This window comes from Carassius carassius, chromosome 8 (assembly GCF_963082965.1).
Source record: "Carassius carassius chromosome 8, fCarCar2.1, whole genome shotgun sequence".
In the NCBI taxonomy this organism is placed as follows: domain Eukaryota; kingdom Metazoa; phylum Chordata; class Actinopteri; order Cypriniformes; family Cyprinidae; genus Carassius; species Carassius carassius.
In genome coordinates, this window is record NC_081762.1 from 31,090,987 (window position 1) to 31,111,664 (window position 20,678).

A 20,678-nucleotide genomic window follows, 5' to 3' on the forward strand; every position below is an offset into this window, starting at 1 on the left:
AATTAGTAACAAATCCTAAACTGACGGCATATATGAAGGATATATTATATTACATGATTCAGATTACATAACATAACACAGACTGAAACTGCTCACCAGGATTTGTGTTTGAACGCATCAGTGAAGCACACTCCAGTGTGATATGCTTTTCAGCTTCCTGGGCTTTGGCAGCATTTCCAAATGCCACATTTTTGAACCTTGGGTCCAGCAGTGTAGCCAGTGCCAAGGCTCTAAAACTCTCATAACCTCCACATCTGGAGTGCAGACCTTCTTGCAGATGTGAGCCTATGAGCCAAAACAGGAGAAACACATATTTATAATAATGACAATAATATGACAGTTATGGCCAATCACATGGGTAGTATGGTCATTGTGGCCTACCTAATTGAACAGTTGATTCCTGCGTTGCATTTCCTTTTTTCTGTGCAAGCTTGTGCTGCAACATCCTGTACAGTGGTATAAGCTTTGAAGCAGACACTCTCTTTTCCTCTGACATCTCTGTTGTTGCGAGTTTGAATGGTTGCAGTATTGACAATGATTGTTCAATAATGTCATAATCAATACTTGTCAGGGGAGCAGTATCATTGTTTAAGTTGGAAAGTGCAGCAGCCACTGGTTCACGTTGGTCATACAAGCGCTGTAGCATGTCAAATGTGCTGTTCCATCTCGTGTCAACCTCCTGTATCAGTTTCAGAGTTGGTCTTCCCATCAAGCTCTGCATCTCCACAAGCTTGTCCTTTGCTTTGCAGCTGGATCTGAACAACCCCACTATCTTTCTGGCCTTCTGGCGTATTTCATTGATGACTGGGGTTTGATGTAGTGCCTTTTTCACAATCAAATTTAAAGTATGAGCAAAACATGGGACATGGCGAAGGTGGAGTAGCTGGGCACTTAGGATCATGTTAGATGCATTGTCAGTCACCATGCACTGAACTTTGGAGGTTATTCCCCACTCAGCCATTAGCAAGGCTTTAGCCTCCATGAGATGCTGGGCTGTGTGGGTTTGGTAAAACCTCCTTACACCCAGTACAACAGTTGCCATTTTTGCCTCTGGTGTTATGTAATGGCAAGTCACACCAAGATATCCATCCATATTAATGGAGGACCACATGTCAGCTGTAAGGCTAACAAATTCGGCCATTTGTGGGTCCTCCATTGTCTTCTCCTTGGCTTTGTTGTACTTTTCACTGACCATTATTTTAAGCACCTTCTGGGATGGGAGGACATAGCTTGGATCAAGCTTGTTCACAAATGCCCTGAATCCCTCATCGTCCACGATGGTGAAGGGCTGCAGATCCTTCACCACCATGTTTAAAAGAGCCTCATCCAATTCCCTCTGTCTGACTTTTAAAAGAGAAGACAAAACATACTTTCAGACAAATACATTGGAAAAATACAGCTTCAATTAGTGCACATCTATTAAAAGTATAGCCTACTGGTTCATTATTTGGAAACCTTCCAGTATTTATAATCAGTGCTTTATATAACTTATAAACTTTATAAACAGTGTCCCAAAAGGTTGTAATTATATTTCAATTATAATTATATCCCAAACAATGCATACCTTGCTTAGATGGCCCAGCAGTGTCAGTAGCAGGCCTAGGTACAGGGGAAATGCCATCCTCTGCACCCTGCAAAATGGCAGGATGAGTGCTCCTCAAATGGCGCATCATGGATGATGTATTGTTGCAGTAGGCTAGCTGCCGATCACAATACACACATCTCACTTTATTTGGGGTTTTGTTTGGGGTTTTAAATGGAAATGCTCCCACACCACATATGTACGGCATCTTTTCTGGGGAGCTTCCATTTTATCTATCTATCCAAATCTATCTATCTATATATGAATCGATCTATGTATCTAGATATGTATCTATAATCTATGTATCTATATATGTATCTATCTATAATATATGTATTTATATATGTATCTATAATATATCTATATATGTATCTATCTATAATATATGTATTTATATATGTATCTGTAATCTATCTATATATGTATCTATCTATTAATCTAGCCGTCTATATATATTTATATCTATGTATCTATTAATGTGTCACTATATGTATACTCTGTCTGTCTCTAGCCTCTCAGTCAATGTGTTGTGTAAATTTAAATGTAAGTCTAAATTGCCTATAACTAATCAAATCGCACTATGTCACTATATCACCAAAAATCCGCTATCTCAAAGTCAAACTCCTCTCACAAAAACCCACGAGGTCAAAATGCGTTTATTTCACTTTTATACAGATGTGCGATTGTGTGGTCTGTTCCCGACCGTTCCAATCAAACGCTGATTCGGCAGACCACACCTGATGAAACAATTAGTGAAACACTTCGAGGCTTCGTTTGGTCATAGTCACGCGACATGGGTGTTTCGAATAACGCTTCGGATCAGTGTTTCGACACATCTGCGCTTCGGGATCTCGCAAAGCTTTGGAACGACTGTTTCGCTTCAGCCATCCTTACCGAAAAGTATTTTAGACATTGTCTTGCGCAAACTGGTGGCAAAATAAGGAACATGAACTAACGTGGAAGCAATCAAAGTCCTCGAGACAGTGTGAAAGGCTAACGAATGCAAGTTGGCCTCTTAATTGACCTAAAAATGGGGCTGTATCTAACATGTAGAGGGATGTTAGGGAGGATGGCTGAAATGGTCAGATGTCACTTAGACCAGCGGGCCTCAATTCCAGTCCTCGCGCCCCCTGCTCTTCACATTTTGTAAGTTTCTCGTATTGCTTCAAACATTTGTTCCATTCGAACGTAAGTGCCCTGAGAACTGGACATCACATGACATCCCTCCGTGATTCAAGTTCAAAGCGTATGTATACGTTCAATTCATAGTGAGTAATACAGTGGTGTATCGAGGTAAATTATGTCACACTTCTCCATGTGTGAAGAAGTTGCGCAGCACAAATCCGTGAACCAATGTTCCAAAGTGAAGTATACTTCGACGGATTTCCCCTGCTCAGGGAGTGGGGAGCAATGAACACTGTGTAGGGACCATGTCAATCACTAGGAGCTCACTTCTAATGAGCTGATTATCCGAATCAGGTGTGCTAACAAAGAGAGACATCCAAAACATGCAGACCTGGAGGGAGCGAGGACTAGAATTGAGAACCGCTTCCTTAGACTTTAAGTCAGTGTGAGCAAAAGAGGTGAGAAGTTGTCTGCATGATCCGAGTGATCCAAGGTAGCCTACATAATACAAGAATCCATACACATGCATATTGGCGTAACAAGACCGAGAAGGTCCTTAAACACAAAAGCTTAATCTCTTTGTTAATTCGACAACATAATCTCGGCCAGTGCAAAGGAGCAAGCCCAGAGGAGGGACAGCCTCTTTGCATCAAACCCGTCACTCCCAGCTATGCTCGTAATTCTTGAAAGGCCAGGGGAATTAGCTCAAATGGTAGAGTGCTCGCTTAGCATTCGAGAGGTAGCGGGATCGATGCCCGCATTCTCCAAGTTGGCTCCTGCCCTTTTACTCACACATCCCTAGATCAGTGGTTTTCAATCCTGTCCTGGAGGCATCCCTGCCCTGCACATTTCGCATTTCCCCTCATCTAACACACCTGTTTCAAATCATCAGCTCATTAGTAGAGACTGCAAGACCTGATTTGGGTGTGTCTAATAAGGGAGACAATAAAAAATGTGCAGGGCAGGGGTGCCTCCAGGACAGGTTTGAGAACCACTGCCCTAAAGAAACAGACTGAGCATCGATGCAATGCGGCCACACTCTCTACGTTAGTTAATTTTTTTGGACTAAAAGGTGCCGAAAATTATTTCAGACATTGTCCTGTGCAAACTAGGTCCCACCGAGATTTGAACTCAGATCACTGGATTCAAAGTCCAGAGTGCTAACCATTACACCATGGAACCTTAACTGGAGCAGCTGTTGCTCACAGGGCCACAAACACTGGCACCATCGCCAAACCAGTGCTGTTTTATCTTTTCCTGCGGCAAGAAAGCACACAGGCTCCACCAAGATTCGAACTCAGATCACTGGATTCAAAGCACAGAGTGCTGACAATTACACCATGGAACCGAAACTGCTTGGTTGGAGGCCAACTTGGAAACAGATAGCTCTCTGGCTGTGGGGAAGCAGTTATACAGAGAGGTTGGAACCCAGTGATTTTTGGTCAATGGCCCGCCTCAAAAAAGGGAAAAGTGTGGGAGATGTTGCCGAAATGCGGGATCAGACCAGGGACCTTTAGACTAACGTTCTCTCAACTGAGCTATTTCGGCTACAACAAACCTCTGCTTAGCAAGCAGTGATTTCAGTGAGATCACCCTACTCTTTGTCGTAGCTGAAAAGCAGAGCAGAGATGAGCCCCCAGACAATAAAACCAGCTGGCCAGTACGGGGATCGAACCCGTGACCTTGGCGTTATTAGCACCACGCTCTAACCAGCTGAGCTAAACGGCCTGGCTTAGCCATCCATGTCTGCCTGATTGGAAAAAACCTGCGATAATGTTTGTGAATGCAATGAGACAATAAAGCTTCGCGTTTTAACCTAAACAAGGGCTCATCCGGGAATTGAACCCGGGACCTCTCGCACCCAAAGCGAGAATCATACCCCTAGACCAATGAGCCTTCTTGCCCAAAGCCAAGAAAAAAGATCTGCAAGACCTGATTTGGGTGTGTCTAATAAGGGAGACATACAAAATGTTCAGGGCAGGGGTGCCTCCAGGAAAGGTTTGAAAACCATTGCCCTAAAGAGACCGACTGAGCGTTGACGCAATGCTGCCACACTCCCACGTTAGCTTTTTTTGGGCTCACAGCTTCCAAAAAGTATTTCAGACATGGTCCTGTGCAAATTGGTTGCAAAACAGTGCCATTTTACGCACAGTTCCCTAAAGCAGTGGTTTTCAAACCTGTCCTGGAGGCACCCCTGCCCTTCACATTTTGAATGTTTCCCTCATCTAACACACCTGTTTCAAATCATCAGCTCATTAGTAGAGACCGCGAGACCTTATTTGGGTGTTTCTAATAAGGGAGACAATAAAAATGTGCAGTGCAGGGGTGCCTCCAGGACAGGTTTGAGAACCACTGCCCTAAAGAGACAGAATGAGCATCGATGCAATGCGGCCACACTCTCTACGTTAGTTAATTTTTTTGGACTAAAAGCTGCCGAAAAGTATTTCAGACATTGTCCTGCGAAAACTGGTTGCAAAATAGGCAGGGCACCAGAAACATCTGAGACACAACAGGGGCAGTGGGTGTGTCAGGAACCAATGGGTGTGGTGCTGTCGGCCTGGGACAAATTGGCCTTAACTGGGTGGACGTGGCTGAACGCTGAGGGTGTACGGCTGATGGCCAGATTGAAGTTGCTGTGGCAGATGTACAGGTAGCTGAGGGCCCAATCTTTCTAAACTTGGTCTTTGCCTGTCCAGCTGTGTCTGGTGGCATCTGGTAGGTATGCAATTGGTGGCTATATTGTGGAGGCACAACAGGCTGTACTCGTGCACAGGTGCAGCTACATTGGGCACTGGTGCAGCTGAAGGAGCCTGGAAACTGGGAACTGGTGCAGCTGGTAGAACTGGTGGACCTGAATGGATTAAGTCATCTGATGCCACAAGATTTGCCACTGTGGCTTCCTCTCCAAAGAAATCAATGAAACCCTCATCCCTTTCCACTTGCTCCTCCACATCTATCTCCTCCAGCAAATGAGAGGTCCTCTCAGAGGTAGGGCACATGTCCTCCAGGGGCTGACTATTCTGCCTCAACAAGTACTGTACTCCAATGAGCTCTCCTGAGGAAATATTTGTAACAGAAAACGTTTTTAATGGAAATTATGCAGAAAGGTTTATTCAGAAATGCAGTAAATATTTTGTTGTCCACTTCTGTATGAACAATATATATCTAATTCAGAGGGTATCATAAAAAGACAGGATTACTCTATATTCTACTATGTATTTTATTTTCTCCCCTAAAAACCTAGAACACAGAATAATGTACAAATATTCTGGTAGTATAATTTTTCTCTGATATGTCAAAATTACATTATTACTGTCCAAAAGCAATTGTAATTTTAACAAAAACATGCTACATCAAGAGCTGCATTTATCAAAATATTTTTACCTGTGTATACTGCAGGTCGAGTGAAGCTTGGGACCAATTTCCTGCCATACAACTTATTGTAGTTCTCATTGACAGAGTAAACCAGCTCCCCTGTGTAAGAGCGCAGAGTTGAACCTTCATCTGCAACAGCAGCTTCAGCCCGGTCCTGATTCCAGCGTAATAAACCTTCCAGGAGATAAATCTGGAAGTTCAGGCTGTTTCACTGTTCCCTAGAAAAAGAAATAGAAAGCCAAATATTGCTTTGAGAAAATGCAAAACAGAAAATTTAATCTGCAAATATCTTGATAAACATGAATTAGTGGCAAAATGTGGTATATTCTGACATGACAAACCTGGAATAAATCTGCTTAGGTGGCAGTGAAATGATTCCAGGGATGTGGAGCCTCTGGCACAACGATAGGTTTTTAGAACCACCCCACTCTTGTTTGTAGTTCCAGTTTCAGTATAGAGCGGCACATTTGGAGGATCTTGGATACAGGTGACGTGCCGCCTCTGGATATTCCAGATGTGCTGCATTCTCACACTGTCAAGTAGTGGAACACCAAGAGCATCATCAAGAGTGAGATCCCCTGCATCCCACTCAAAAATACAGGATGACAGCCTAGCCATAAAAGTAGGGTACAACTGGTGGGCATCAGTGGTGCACCCTACTGCCAGACATCGCATAAAATGCCAAATGTCTAGGCGGACGATGACATCGGGCCAGCCGCTGAACCGCCTCTTCAATTTAGTCTCTCCCACTGTCTTGCAACAATCACAGTCCACATAAATGACAGTGGGAGGATCAACACCAGCACTCCGGTATCGCTCCATGAGCCCTGCAGCCATGTGGTTTAACCTAGCCCCTTCATTCGCAGTCAGGACACTCATCAGCACCTGACCTATCTCATTGCCCACTGAGGTAAGCCACTGTGCTGTGCCTTTCGCAGGCCCGCTCAACTTCTTGGTGATCTGAAAGAAACAATAAGCATAGCAAATAATACAACAGGCATCCAAATCAGTTACACTGAAAAAAATAAAGCTCTCTCGGTTTAAAAATACATTATAGATAAGGGTACAGTCAAGTAAGCAGCTTATCTGACCTTCTTAGTTGAATCCATTTTTAAAATTGATCCATACGTGGATGTTATGCTGGCCTTTATGTGATCGAGCCTGTTGAGAATGTCCTGACTGTATACAGTGAGGAGCCATTTGTAGCTGGGTACTGAAGCAAGTGGTGGTGGCTCCTGGAAGTGCACCGGATGCAGGCCACGATTATCAAAAAAGGCCACACACTCTGATGTGTACCGAAGCGCACGTTTCAACCACTCCTCACTGTGGTTCTCTCTCGGCTGGCCGATGATCCTCACTGGGCCATTCCCCATGCCCCTCTCACGCAGCAAGCGAAGAACCCGAATGTCACAGGCATACCTTGGAAAAAAGTATTCATTTAAGTATCTTATTGTAAGGTATCTAATTATTGTAGGAACTATTTATCAAAAAAGGTAGCACATAAGTGAAAATGACTGCAAAATAATTACTTGCGTGTGAGGATGACCCTGAATTCAGATCGATGGGCCAGGTCCAACTGCTGCAGCACAGCATGACTCCAGGACAGGTAGCTGGTTCTACACCTGGTGCAGATCAGGGTCTCTGTCACCAGGTTGCAGTATCTGTCAATGTCTAACACCTGTCGTACCCTCCTGTGCAGTCCACCACCACACAGCTGTTGCGTGGCACAGGCAGGGTTAGTACACTGGAGCCGCACCTTCCACAGCTTATATGGCATCCAGAGCAAGAGACGCTGTGAAAAAAATCAGGTGTTGGAGCTTGGTGGTACAACAGGGTTGGTGGAGGGGGGTGATACCACAACTGTAGGTTTTCACGCAGCTCCAGCTTTCCCTTTGCACCAACCCTAAAAAGTGCTTCCGACACCCACTTCTGGTCTTGCTGTGGCATTGTCTGTGGCCACAGAAGGGGGAGATCTTCTGGCTGAGATGAGACCTGCTGATATTATCAAAAACACTGGTTTAAATAAAAGCTAAGAGAGCATTAAATGATGAAGACATCTATATATTTTGAATGAACAAAAGAAGGAACATGAACTAACATGGAAGCAATCAAAGTCCTCGAGACAGTGTGAAAGGCTAACGAATGCAAGTTGGCCTCTTAATTGACCTAAAAATGGGGCTGTATCTAACATGTAGAGGGATGTTAGGGAGGACAGCTGAAACGGTCAGATGTCACTTAGACCAGCGGGTCTCAATTCCAGTCCTCGCGCCCCCTGCTCTTCACATTTTGTAAGTTTCTTGTATAGCTTCAGACATTTGTTCCATTCGAACGTAAGTGCCCTGAGAACTGGACATCACATGAAATCCCTCCGTGATTCAAGTTCAAAGCGTATGTATATGTTCAATTCATAGTGAGTAATACAGTGGTTTATCGAGGTATACAGAGGTAAATGATGTCACACTTCTCCATGTGTGAAGAAGTTGCGCAGCACAAATCCATGAACCAATGTTCCAAAGTGAAGTATACTTTGACGGATTTCCCCTGCTCAGGGAGTGGGGAGCAATGAACAGTGTGTAGGGACCATGTCAATCACTAGGAGCTCACTTCTAATGAGCTGATTATCCGAATCAGGTGTGCTAACAAAGAGAGACATGCAAAACATGCAGACCTGGTGGGAGCGAGGACTAGAATTGAGAACCGCTTCCTTAGACTTTAAGTCAGTGTGAGCAAAAGAGGTGAGAAGTTGTCTGCATGATCCGAGTGTTCCAAGGTAGCCTACATAATACAAGAATCCATACACATGCATACTGGCATAAAAAGACCGAGAAGGTCCTTAAACACAAAAGCTTAATCTCTTTGTTAATTCGACAACATAATCTCGGCCAGTGCAAAGGAGCAAGCCCAGAGGAGGGACAGCCTCTTTGCTTCAAACCCATCATTCCCAGCTATGCTCGTCATTCTTGAAAGGCCAGGGGAATTAGCTCAAATGGTAGAGCGCTCGCTTAGCATGCGAGAGGTAGCGGGATCGATGCCCGCATTCTCCAAGTCGGCTACTGCCCTCTTACTCACACATCCCTAGACCAGTGGTTTTCAATCCTGTCCTGGAGGCATCCCTGCCCTGCACATTTCGCATTTCCCCTCATCTAACACACCTGTTTCAAATCATCAGCTCATTAGTAGAGACTGCAAGACCTGATTTGGGTGTGTCTAATAAGGGAGACATACAAAATGTTCAGGGCAGGGGTGCCTCCAGGAAAGGTTTGAAAACCATTGCCCTAAAGAGACCGACTGAGCGTTGACAGCTATGCTGCCACACTCCCACGTAAGCTTTTTTTGGGCTCATAGCTGCCAAAAAGTATTTCAGACATGGTCCTGTGCAAATTGGTTGCAAAACAGTGCCATTTTACGCACAGTTCCCTAAAGCAGGGGTTTTCAAACCTGTCCTGGAGGCACCCCTGCCCTTCACATTTTGAATGTGTCCCTCATCTAACACACCTGTTTCAAATCATCAGCTCATTAGTAGAGACCGTGAGACCTTATTTGGGTGTGTCTAATAAGGGAGACAATAAAAATGTGCAGGGCAGGGGTGCCTCCAAGACAGGTTTGAGAACAACTGCCCTAAAGAGACAGACTGAGCATCGATGCAATGCGGCCACACTCTCTACGTTAGTTAATTTTTTTGGATTAAAAGGTGCCGAAAAGTATTTCAGACATTGTCCTGCGCAAACTGGTGGCAAAATAGGTCCCACAGAGATTTGAACTCGGATCACTGGATTCAGAGTACAGAGTGCTAACCATTTCACCATGGAACCTTAACTGGTGCAGCTGTTGCTCACAGGGCCACAAACACTGGCACCATCGCCAAACTAGTGCTGTTTTATCTTTTCCTGTGGCAAGAAAGCACACAGGCTCCACCGAGATTCGATCTCAGAACGCTGGATTCAAAGCCCAGAGTGCTGACCATTACACCATGGAACCGAAACTGCTTGGTTGGAGGCCAACTTGGAAACAGATAGCTCTCTGGCTGTGGGGAAGCAGTTATACAGAGAGGTTGGATCCCAGTGATTTTTGGTCAATGGCCCGTCTCAAAAAAGGGAAAAGTGTGGGAGATGTTGCTGAAACCCGGAATCGAACCAGGGACCTTTAGATCTTCAGTCTAACGCTCTCCCAACTGAGCTATTTTGGCTACAACAAACCTCTGCTTAGCAAGCAGGGATTTCAGTGAGATCACCCTACTCTTTGTTGGAGCTAAAGAAAAGAGCAGAGATGAGCCCCCAGACAATAAAAACAGATGGCCAGTACTGCGGTCGAACCCGCGACCTTGGCGTTATTAGCACCACGCTCTAACCAGCTGAGCTAACTTAGCCATCCATGTCTGCCTGATTGGAAAAAACCTGCCATAATGTTTGTGAATGCAATGAGACAATAAAGCTTCACGTTTTAACCTGAACAAGGGCTCGTCCGGGATTTGAACCCGGGACCTCTCGCACCCAAAGCGAGAATCATACCCCTAGGGCAAGCAAAGTCCTCGAGACAGTGTGAAAGGCTAACGAATGCAAGTTGGCCTCTTAATTGACCTAAAAATGGGGCTGTATCTAACATGTAGAGGGATGTTAGGTAGGACAGCTGAAACGGTCAGATGTCACTTAGACCAGCGGGTCTCAATTCCAGTCCCGGAAGGGAGGAGGCCAACTTGGAAACAGATAGCTCTCTGGCTGTGGGGAAGCAGTTATACATGTTCCTCTGGGTGTAACGGGACACAGAAGCAGCAGCGCTGGAGCAGGCGCTGGAGCAGGCGGAGCTGGGCCTGCACCGGATGTCAAAGCACCAGAAGATGGAATCACCATCGACACAGTCATGTCTGGGTTAAGGACTAGTGTGCCTAACAGTGACCCAGGTGCTGAAATGGGCTGCACAACTCCTGCTGCTGTGGGGACGGGTGCGATAGGGCACTCCTATTTGGCAGAAGTGGGCCGGCGACCCGGTCGCAGAATTGGAGCCTGTCCTTCTCGATTTGGCGGAAGGATAAATTGATGTTTTGGGCCTGATGTTGATGGCACGTCATCCAATTTTTCCCTCGGCAGAGGAAGCTGCGTATCAGCCACATCAATTGGGTCAGATGGAGTCAGTCCCTGGGCGAGGACACTCATTTCCTGATTTTTCTGCTGCCGTTGAAACCTGAAAGTAAATTACTTGTAAAATATATATATATATATATATATATATATATATATATATATATATATATGTGTGTGTGTGTGTGTGTGTGTGTACAGAAGTATTCAGTTCCCTGGAACCAAATAATGTGCCTTGCTTACCACTGAATGAGTGTCCTCTGGTTCAGCTCAAACAGCTGGATCATTGTTTCATCCATCAGCCTTCGACTGTTAAGCACCAGGTCTCGGATGTGGTGGTAATCTGAAAGGATTTTAGACCACCTGGGGGTGCAAACTCCAGCCTTCTTGGTCGGTGACTTGTGTAAAGCACACAGCTTCAAACAAATGGCCTCAACCAAGCGGCTGGTGCTGGGCCACTGTGCTGGACCCCCAGGATGTCCAATCAGACACCGTTTCACACTCTCCACACCCGGTGTGACTCCGGAGCGCTTCGGTGCCTTAAAGCGCCCATGTGTCAGCTGAGGCTGATGTCGAGGCTGATAGTTGACCTGCTGTTTATCAACGTCAGGGAGAGCTGTCCACAGCTGGATGGCCTCTGTCACCTGCAGGTCGGTGAGGTAAGGAGCCTCACGAAGACCCACCAGGAAACCAGCCAGATCCTGGACCTTGTCCCACCCAGCGATGCCATCAGGTCCAATGACTGCTCCCTAGTAAATGCAGATTAGTGTTAATATACACTTTCAGTCAAAAGCCTTTGAACAGAAATATTTTTTTACATTTTTTAAAGAATTCTGCTCGACAAGCCTGCATTTATTTTATTCAAATACAACAAAAGCCATTATATTGTGAAATAATTTTACTATTTAAAATAAAAATGCTTTCTATTTGAATATAGTTTAAAGTGTAAGTTATTTCTGTGATGCACAGCTGTATTTTCAGCATCATTCCTCCAGTCTTCAGTGTCACATGATCTTCAGAAATCATTCAGATATCCTGATTTGTTCTTCTAGAAACCTTTTTTTATTGATATTATTATCAATATTTAGAACAGTTGTGTACATTTTGTTCAAGATTCTTTGATGAATAGAAGGATCCAAGATAAGAGTTTATCTGTAATAAAAAGCTTTTTTAACATTATACACTATACCATCCAAAAGTGTGGAGTCAGAACATTTAAATCATTATATATTTAGTATTAAATTATAGAAATTAATACTTTTATTTAGCAAGGACGCATTAAATAGATGATAAAGACATTTATAATGTTACAATATATACTGAACTTTCTATTCATCAAAGAAACCTAAACAAAAAATCTCTAGGAGCTATTTTTATTCAAATGGATAGCAGTTATTTTAAATAGTAAAAATATTTCAAAATATTACTGCTTTTGTTGTATTTTGAATCAAATAAATGCAGGCTTAAAAAAAAACACCTTGCTTGTAGTGTATTTGGAATAAAACGAGACTGAAACAAAATAAAGCCCTTAGAGTGTCTTACCTGAGCCTCGACGGAGACACTGCTTCCAGTGTCAGATGGCTGTGACAGCACTGAAGAGGCAGGGGCGAGATGCTGTCCCTCTCCTCCAGATGATGTGGACGGCTCAGCCAGTGATGCTGGGGACTGAGGCAGAGGCAAAGATGAGGGGCTGTTTCTGAGATCACGGCAGGGGTCATCCTCATACAGCACTGGAACTGTGATGTCCTCCATGCTCTCTTGCTCAAACCCCTCATCTAGCAGGTCCTGATCATCAACCTCCTCCACCAGCCGGTCTTCCTCCTCTGGGTTCTGGAGCACTGGATTCAGTGTTTTGCCAGTCTGGCTGTAAAGGTACTCGATTCCCAGCAATTCACCTACAATAATAAAATAATAAAAAAAGAAAAAAAGTGCTCTTAATAATTTATCAAGTACATTGGAGGCTAAATAGATAACTTAATAGAATATTGCAAAAGAACAAGTTAAATTTCTTACCTGTATATGCTCCAGGAGGGCGATAGCGCTCATCCCAGGGCTTCCCAAAGACTGTTCGGCTTAGCCGGTCCACAGCCTCTCTCATGGCACTGCCATATGTCCGAATGGAGGACGCCCGTTTTATGGCATCTTCCATTCGGTCATCATTCCAACGCATCAAGCCCTCAAGGAGATAGGCCTGAAAATGCGCATCGCTGGCACTGGTTCCTAAAAGTTAAATAATATTAAAAAATATATAAAAAAGGGTTTTATATGTCACATATGTACAATATATGTACTACACATAAGGTGCTCTGAAGTAACTTGTATACTACATTTAATAGAGTTGTGTAACTAAATTAAAAATGATTGTCACTTATTCCTGTATTACTAGTGACTTGTTAGTCAAGACAGCTTTGTCAATGCTAATGACATTAAAAAGTAATTGTAATGTAGAGTGTGACATTTATTAATGCGGCATTACTTTAAAGTGATGGAAGCAGTTACAGTGCTTATATTTTCTACAGAAAAATAATAATCCATATGCATGTAATACCTGGAATAAAACGGTTCAGGTGGAGGTGGAACGACTCCAAGGAGGTAGAGCCACGAGCACACCTGTAGCAGCACAGCTCCACGCTGCCTTTCTTCAGTGTCCCTGTCTTCATGTACAGCGGAATGTCCTCTGGGTCTTGTATACACTGGACGTGCTTGCGCTGTTCCTTCCATATCTGCTGGATCCGTTCGTGGTCCAGCAGAGGAACTCCCAGGGTGTCCTTCCCATCCGCACTGTCAAACTGATCAATCAGTGACCCAATCAATCTGGCGGTCTCCTCCACCCCCCTGGTCCTCCTCCGGCAGTGCAGTGCCAACTCCCTCCGGGTAATGCGAGCACTGACCGCCTTTTCTGAGATGTGGCCAGTCTTCTTTGCCGCCAGGTCACTCTCTTTTGCAGAGCGAAGAGCAGCCACATCCTCTGGATCCCACTGAAAGATGCACGTGGACAGACGTGCCATGAAGATCCCGTAGAGTGGATGAGCCTCTGTCGTGACACCTGCAGCAAATCGCCGCATGAAGTGCCAGATGTCGAGGCACACTACAAGCTCATCCCACTCCGAAAACATGATCTTCACCCGCGATTGGCCATACTGACTGCAGCAGTCCCTGTCCACGTACATCACTTTTGGGGCTGCCTCTCCTGCCTCTCGGTAGCGTTTCATCAGACCAGCTGCCATGGAGTCCAGTCCATGTCCCTCGGCAGCTGTCAGCACAGAGACAAGGACGTGGCCGTGTTCATTTCCGACATTTGTGCACCAGGCAGCTGTTCCTGAAGCAGCACCGGCAAGTTTCTTTGTGACCTATTGGGAAAAATAAAAGATGTGCTCTTTATGTATGCACATCACACACATATCCATATCTGGCAAATTTCTGGATATAAACAGGGCTTTGATACCTTTTTTGTCGAATCCATCTTGAGAACACAGCCAAAGACAGATGTTAATTTGGCCTTGACCTCGTGCAGTCGCCCCAGAACATCCCTGGCATACACGGCTAACAGCCACTTAGGTTTAGGCAGGGCAGGTAAAAGTGGAGGACCAGCAAACACAGGAGGCTGCACAAGGGAGGACCTTGTGAATGGTTCGCAGGCAGTCAGGTACTGCAAGACACGCTGTGTCCATGCCTCACTGTGCTGTTCCATCAGCTTCCTGTAAAGCTGAGTCACACTGTTGCCCAGTGTCCTCTCCCTCATCATCCTCAGCACCCGGTTGTCACATGAGTATCTAAGGAAACAACAGTATAATCATGCAAATGCTTTAGTTGGTAAAAAATAACCCATATAAAAGCACCTAATAATGAATGATTGTCATTATGAATTACCTGTATGTCAGCAAAGCTGGAAACTGACTGCGGTGGCCCATATCCAGCTGTCCTAGGATGTCCTCAGACCAGGCAGGATATTTCTTTTTGCAGCGTTTGCACTCCAGATACTCAGTGGCAAGGTCATACCACCCGTCGATGTCCACGACCTTACGCACGGTACGGTAAATTCCTGCCGCTGTTAGTCTGTGCTTACCACAGTCTGGGCGAACACAGACAAGAGGAAATAACCACATCTTCAGCGGCATCCATAAGAAAAGGGGCCGACAGAAGAAGAGGTCAGGTGAGGCAGGGGGCTGAGTGTTTATTAAAGGGGGCTGAGGAGGATACCACCAAAGTTTCAGCTGGGACACTAGTTCTGACTTGCCGGTTCGTGGGTTGGCCTTAAATAGTGTGTTCCGGATCCACTCATGCTGGAAAGGTGGAAGTTGATCTTTCCAGTGACTTGGAAGCTCAGCTGGTGGCTGGTGATGTGAAGGAGCTGGTGCCTTGGCAGTTTCCACTGATGGAGATGGACCAGCACAGTCCTCTGAGTGAATAGTAAAAAAAAAGCAATAAGGATGACTGTTGCATTTGATAGTAATATGCCATAAATGCAGCGCTCAAACAGCCTGCAAAGCACAATTTTTGGACAAGTATTCATAAATATTATGTTATATTTAGGAACGAGAGTGAAGAAAGTGGTACTAGTGTTAAGGAAGCAAAGAACACAGCATACACTATATTAATTTAAGGAGAATGAGGATCAGATGGAATGGAGGAAGGAAAATGTGGTGTGATGAATTAACTGTAAAGCAACGAAGCCCACGGACATGAAGCATACACACAGATAGAGTAAGGAAAAACTGTTCCTCTAATCATTAGAACATTGAATCTCCACCACCCTGTCTGCTCAGGGAGAGCTGAAGAGTGTGTGAGAAGAGCAAGCGGTGTGAAAAAGTTATCTGGTGATTATCTAACAACGGGTAAGTTCGGAAACGCAAATAAATAAACTGACACCTTGGAACATCCTTACGGTTTTGAAGAAGTGCACTCAAAGAAAGCATCCCGCTTGAGGCATGATATGATATAATTCTGTATTGTAAACAAAACATATTTTAAAATGTTGATTATTTTCCCCCAAGAAATAACGCTTCTCAGTGTGTTTTCACAAAACATTCTTGTAATATGTGCATTTGTGTCATATGCCACACCTGTATTTAGCTGTGCTTCACATTGTGATGCAGCAAATACCAGCTCCTCATCGTCATCTTCTGCAATGGGAACGGACTTGCCTGGAGCATAAATGTTAAAACTATCATTGTGAACAATACACAGAGACAAACATATGTAAGATGGTGCTTACTTACCAGTAGCGAAAAGCTGCATGGGGGGCAAATGTTTGGCTGGGGGTTCTGCTGCTGGAGGAGGTAAAGTGGACTGCAATAATGGATCTGGAAACGGCAAGTTGACAAGTTTGCCATAATGATAAATTAATATATGTAGAAATGCTTTAGGTAAAATTCTATATTCACACTCCTACTCACAGGGTTTAACTGGTGACGTGAGTTTTTTCGCCAGCTGTGAAGGCGACAAATTTTTGCCACGTGCCAACAGCGCTTTCACAGTTGCGGTTTTCTGTACACCAGTTTGGATAGCTGCAGGTGGAGGTGCAGTGGTTGCAGAAGCACTGGAGGTTGCAGCGTGAGGTGCAGGCTGACGTACGCTGGTGCCCACAGCAGAAGCCCGTCTTTTCAGGACATATGTCTTGAAAATGGCCATGTTGGTTTTGGGCCTGGCATCTGCCTTAACGAGGTACCTGATGAGGGCTTGAGCCTCCTTGCTCTGGTCCTCATAAACATCTTTCATGGACCGACCCTGGAAGTCACCAAACTCCACCATCAAGCAGCCCTGGTCTCCAGTTGCCCGGGCTTCTGCCTGCATTTCCTGCTTCCTCTGATACTTCTCCACTTCTTCTGCCATCTCTCTAATTTGAGAAGTGTACTGTAGGAACAGTTGTTTATTTTCTGACAGGGGTGTTGTCTGCGTCGTCTCATTGGAAATGCTGAGCACCAAATACACGGCATAACCCAGAGAGTTTTCCAGGAGCCATCTAAATCTCTGGCCCTGGTACTTCCCAAACTGAAGTTTGCAGTGAGCCAGTACTAAAAACTGGTCACTGGGGTCTCCACCGTTTGTGCTGACAAAAGTACTGGCCTCTGACAGCACCTCCTCCTTAGGTTTGGCCCTTCCAGACTCCACATTTTCAAGGCGCCTCGCCTCCGCCGAAGGTGCCATGAGGAGTCGGCTTGATGTTGCCGATTGCCGTTGAAAAGAGGGATATGCATACATTTTCTGAAATGAAAATCAGAAAAAGACTACTACCTTTTGCAATCTAAAAGACACCTGTATGTTAAGTGTGTAACAATAATTTAACAAGCTACGCATAAACTATATTACTGTGGTAATAAACATGGCCATGACATAAACTGTCCTGAAGATGAGTTTTCTACAAAGGACAGGAATCCCTGACATATAAAATATGTAACGTCAATATGAAGTCTGAAATTTCCTTTTATTTTCAATGCTGTCATCTTAAACCATGATTACACACACACCAGGCTACAAAATATTACATTAAATATATTATACTTCAAATGTTGTCATCTTACCCCAGGGTTACACCAGGTGCTTTTACCTCTTAAAATCTCAGCCATTTTTCTGTGTTTTTAACTTTCTGGTCTACCTAAATTAAAATGAGCACTATTCCCACATACTTTGGCCCATATGGATACATTTGGCCTTTTTTTGTTTGTTTTTAGTTAAGACTCTCAATGTTTTTTTATAAAAAAAGTCATTATTATTACATTATTTTAGAAAATATCAATTATTTCTTGGTAAATGCAGTTTTCCATATCTCCACAACAATTTGGTAATGATTTTTACAATTAAAATGTGTGTGTGTTATTATGTGTTAATACCAAATATAAATGTAAATAGTTTAATCATTATTTTCATTCATAGGGCCCAGAAACCATGATTTCTTAGACAATAAACACATCATTGTTGACAGTAGCATAGCTTAATTAGCTGACGGTCGATAAATTTAACTTATCTGATCATTTATCATGTGAAAAGTTACAGGTTCACAGGTACTGAAGAAAGCATGAACTGTACATGCCAGCTAGCTATACTGACACGATTCATTTTCCAAAAATACACACTGTATATGAACAAATAATGACCAGTTTTCAATGAATGAAGTAATAGCCTTACCTTTAACAAAGATGACAACAACGGCGATTGGTCAAAAGGAGGCCACAGGAGAGAAACGCGATTGATCAAAAGTAAGCCACGGAAGAGAAACGCGATTGTTCAAAAGTAAGCCACAGGCGAAACGCGATTGGTAAAAAGTAAGCCACAGGCGAAACGCGATTGGTCAAAAGTAAGCCACAGGCGAAATGCGATTGGTCAAAAGTAAGCCACAGGCGAAACGCGATTGGCTCATGTGGGCTTACTTTGTGCTTACTTTGGCTCAGTCGGTGGGAAGCAGTAGGCGCAAGCGAGAGGTAGCGGGATCGATGCCCGCATTCTCCAAGTTGGCTCCTGCCCTTTTACTCACACATCCCTAGATCAGTGGTTTTCAATCCTGTCCTGGAGGCATCCCTGCCCTGCACATTTCGCATTTCCCCTCATCTAACACACCTGTTTCAAATCATCAGCTCATTAGTAGAGACCGCGAGACCTTATTTGGGTGTGTCTAATAAGGGAGACAATAAAAATGTGCAGGGCAGGGGTGCCTCCAGGACAGGTTTGAGAACCACTGCCCTAAAGAAACAGACTGAGCATCGATGCAATGCGGCCAGACTCTCTACGTTAGTTAATTTTTTTGGACTAAAAGGTGCCGAAAAGTATTTCAGACATTGTCCTGCGCAAACTGGTGGCAAAATAGGTCCCACCGAGATTTGAACATGGATCACTTGATTCAGAGTTCAGAGTGCTAACCATTACACCATGGAACCTTAACTGGTGCAGCTGTTGCTCACAGGGCCACAAACACTGGCACCATCTCCAAACTAGTGCTGTTTTATCTTTTCCTGCGGCAAGAAAGCACACAGGCTCCACCGAGATTCGAACTCAGATCGCTGGATTCAAAGCCCAGAGTGCTGACCATTACACCATGGAACCGAAACTGCTTGGTTGGAGGCCAACTTGGAAACAGATAGCTCTCTGGCTGTGGGGAAGCAGTTATACAGAGAGGTTGGAACCCAGTGATTTTTGGTCAATGGCCCGCCTCAAAAAAGGGAAAAGTGTGGGAGATGTTGCCAAAACCCGGGATCGAGCCAGGGACCTTTAGATCTTCAGTCTAACACTCTCCCAACTGAGCTATTTCGGCTACAACAAACCTCTGCTTAGCAAGCAGGGATTTCAGTGAGATCACCATACTCTTTGTCGGAGCTGAAGCGCAGAGCAGAGATGAGCCCCCAGACAATAAAAACAGCTGGCCAGTACGGGGATCGAACCCGCGACCTTGGCGTTATTAGCACCACGCACTAATCAGCTGAGCTAACCGGCCTGGCTTAGCCATTAGTGTCTGCCTGATTGAAAAAAACCAGCTATAATGTTTGTGAATGCAATGAGACAATAAAGCTTTACGTTTCAACCCGAATCAGGCGTGCTAACAAAGAGAGACATGCAAAACATGCAGACCTGGGGGGAGCGAGGACTAGAATTGAGAACCGCTTCCTTAGACTTTAAGTCAGTGTGAGCAAAAGAGGTGAGAAGTTGTCTGCATGATCCGAGTGTTCCAAGGTAGCCTACATAATACAATAATCCATACACATGCATACTGGTGTAACAAGACCGAGAAGGTCCTTAAACACAAAAGCTTAATCTCTTTGTTAATTTGACAACATAATCTCGGCCATTGCAAAGGAGCAGGCCCAGAGGAGGGACAGCCTCTTTGCATCAAACCCGTCATTCCCAGCTATGCTCGTCATTCTTGAAAGGCCAGGGGAATTAGCTGAAATGGTAGAGCGTTCGCTTAGCATTCGAGAGGTAGCGGGATCGATGCCCGCATTCTCCAAGTTGGCTCCTGCCCTTTTACTCACACATCCCTAGATCAGTGGTTTTCAATCATGTCCTGGAGGCATCCCTGCCCTGCACATTTCGCATTTCCCCTCATCTAACACACCTGTTTCAAATCATCAGCTCATTAGTAGAGACTGCAAGACCTGATTTGGGTGTGTCTAATAAGGGAGACATACAAAATGTTCAGGGCAGGGGTGCCTCCAGGAAAGGTTTGAAAACCATTGCCCTAAAGAGACCGACTGAGCGTTGACGCAATGCTGCCACACTCCGACGTTAGCTTTTTTTGGGCTCACAGCTGCCAAAAGGTATTTCAGACATGGTCCTGTGCAAATTGGTTGCAAAACAGTGCCATTTTACGCACAGTTCCCTAAAGCCATGGTTTTCAAACCTGTCCTGGAGGCACCCCTGCCCTTCACATTTTGAATGTTTCCCTCATCTAACACACCTGTTTCAAATCATCAGCTCATTAGTAGAGACCGCGAGACCTTATTTGGGTGTGTCTAATAAGGGAGACAATAAAAATGTGCAGGGCAGGGGTGCCTCCAGGACAGGTTTGAGAACCACTGCCCTAAAGAGACAGA

The 20,678-nt window shown here is 44.6% G+C and overlaps 8 non-coding genes across 8 annotated transcripts; 1 reads left to right on the forward strand and 7 right to left on the reverse strand.

Moving 5' to 3' along the window:
- Positions 1-3,817: 3,817 nt before the first annotated feature.
- On the reverse strand, positions 3,818-3,889 carry trnaq-uug (transfer RNA glutamine (anticodon UUG)). Its single transcript has one exon. It is a non-coding gene; the product is annotated as a tRNA-Gln (tRNA).
- Positions 3,890-4,361: 472 nt separating this feature from the next.
- trnai-aau (transfer RNA isoleucine (anticodon AAU)) lies at positions 4,362-4,435 on the reverse strand. Its single transcript has one exon. It is a non-coding gene; the product is annotated as a tRNA-Ile (tRNA).
- Positions 4,436-4,531: 96 nt separating this feature from the next.
- Positions 4,532-4,603, reverse strand: trnap-ugg (transfer RNA proline (anticodon UGG)). The gene has a single exon. It is a non-coding gene; the product is annotated as a tRNA-Pro (tRNA).
- Positions 4,604-9,053: 4,450 nt separating this feature from the next.
- Positions 9,054-9,126, forward strand: trnaa-agc (transfer RNA alanine (anticodon AGC)). Its single transcript has one exon. It is a non-coding gene; the product is annotated as a tRNA-Ala (tRNA).
- A 1,069-nt stretch (positions 9,127-10,195) lies between these two features.
- On the reverse strand, positions 10,196-10,268 carry trnaf-gaa (transfer RNA phenylalanine (anticodon GAA)). Its single transcript has one exon. It is a non-coding gene; the product is annotated as a tRNA-Phe (tRNA).
- Positions 10,269-19,122: 8,854 nt separating this feature from the next.
- On the reverse strand, positions 19,123-19,194 carry trnaq-uug (transfer RNA glutamine (anticodon UUG)). Its single transcript has one exon. It is a non-coding gene; the product is annotated as a tRNA-Gln (tRNA).
- A 135-nt stretch (positions 19,195-19,329) lies between these two features.
- trnaf-gaa (transfer RNA phenylalanine (anticodon GAA)) lies at positions 19,330-19,402 on the reverse strand. Its single transcript has one exon. It is a non-coding gene; the product is annotated as a tRNA-Phe (tRNA).
- Positions 19,403-19,508: 106 nt separating this feature from the next.
- On the reverse strand, positions 19,509-19,582 carry trnai-aau (transfer RNA isoleucine (anticodon AAU)). The gene has a single exon. It is a non-coding gene; the product is annotated as a tRNA-Ile (tRNA).
- Positions 19,583-20,678: the final 1,096 nt, after the last annotated feature.